General features: G+C 30.1%; 1 protein-coding gene across 3 annotated transcripts in view; it reads left to right on the forward strand.

Moving 5' to 3' along the window:
* LOC106878042 (uncharacterized) overlaps positions 1-903 on the forward strand; it is a 217,212-nt gene extending 216,309 nt beyond the window's left edge. For all 3 annotated transcript variants that reach the window (XM_052978475.2, XM_052978476.2, XM_052978477.2), the window contains one exon: positions 1-903. This exon is cut by the window's left edge and continues 2,553 nt beyond it. The gene's annotated coding sequence lies outside the window, so the exon portion shown is untranslated.
* The last annotated feature ends 673 nt before the right edge of the window (positions 904-1,576 follow it).

Raw genomic sequence — 1,576 nt, forward strand, 5'->3', positions numbered from 1 at the left:
CAGCATTAAATGTAATATAAATACTCTAGTCATCAATATCTTTATGCTTTAAAATGAACTTTTTATGTGCCAATAGTAACCGAACTTTAAAAGAAAAGTAAATTTTAAAACGTGAAGGAATTTCTATAAATATAAGTTTTCTTTTCTGGGTCATATCTTTTAGAATATGGCGTTACTTTTTGATAAGCAGAAACATGTAAACTTGGATCTAATTTTAGTTTTATATTTGTTGTAGAATAAACACTATATTTTATAAGCAGAATATAGGTTGATAATGATTTTAGTCAAAACTTACACAATCTAAACATTTGAAGTGACTAAGTGGATGAGACTGGTTTGTTGGTCGCCAGGAATTCAAATCCACAGCAGGATTCTTGTTTTCTTTCTGGGTAAGATTCCTGAGATTACGTTCCTCAGGTCACCTGGCTCTGGTAAAAATATTTTGGCTAATCGGCATAAGAAAAAGGGAACCCATTCCACCATAATTTTCCTCAGCAGATCATTTACTAAAGAAAACAATAATCATATTCCACTGCAAATGGCTATCTATGTATGGTTATATAATTGGCTAGCCATATTATTACCATACATTTCGTAGCTCCATAACAAGATAAATGTTCAGCTCAGGCAAAATAAATCACAGAAGCAAACTTATAAGTTCACTCAGATTCTTGCCTCAAGTAAACTTATTTCACTCCGATGCTACATACAAAATCTATATTATTTGTCGAATTTTGTTAAATTTTACTTATGACTTCAGTATATGTTCTATGGTTTTCATTAGTCGCTTCAAATTTGTTTATATTACGCTTTGTTTTCCTTTTTTTTTGTATATGTATTACACCATATATTCATGTTGTATGTACAATTAATCCACTTATTAAATTGATCTTATAATATTTACATATTTTTCATGTATGAATATTATCTAAATTTACAAAGCTAAATCTCCTGAGGGTGAAAAGTGTTTCATCAGTGATCAGTGATATTTTCAAATTCAAACTGATCTTTCAGATGTAAATAATGAGGCGGAAAAATACAGATGTATGTCTGCAATATGTGTGTGCATGTGTGTTCGCGCGGGCTGGCGTCAATATGTGTGCATATCTGTGTTTTACATGCATGTATAAATATTCGCTTCAAATTTTGGCACAAGGTCAACAATTTCGGAGGAGGGGTTAAGTCGATTACATTGGCCTCGGTGCTTCACTATTTTAAAGAGCTCGAAAGGATGAAAGGCTAAGTCGAAATATATATAGCACATATGTAACAATATTATTATTACTGAGTGAGGGAGCAGCGCATGCACTCAAAGTGACACTGGAGTAAAATGTTCTTTATTATCATAAACCCAATGAAACCCTCTACATTTATTATTATTATTGTTATTATTATTGTTATTATTATTATTTTCACTATTATTATTATTATTATTATTTTCACTATTATTATTATTATTATCATTATTATTATTATTATTATCATTGTTATTATTATTGTCGTTATTTTCATTAGCATCTTCTTTGAATTCTGTTTCCATTTCTTGTTGAGTGTCTTCCAGACACCTAGAACAGAG

The sequence above is a fragment of the Octopus bimaculoides genome, chromosome 2 (genome assembly GCF_046866305.1).
Source record: "Octopus bimaculoides isolate indiv1 chromosome 2, ASM4686630v1, whole genome shotgun sequence".
In the NCBI taxonomy this organism is placed as follows: domain Eukaryota; kingdom Metazoa; phylum Mollusca; class Cephalopoda; order Octopoda; family Octopodidae; genus Octopus; species Octopus bimaculoides.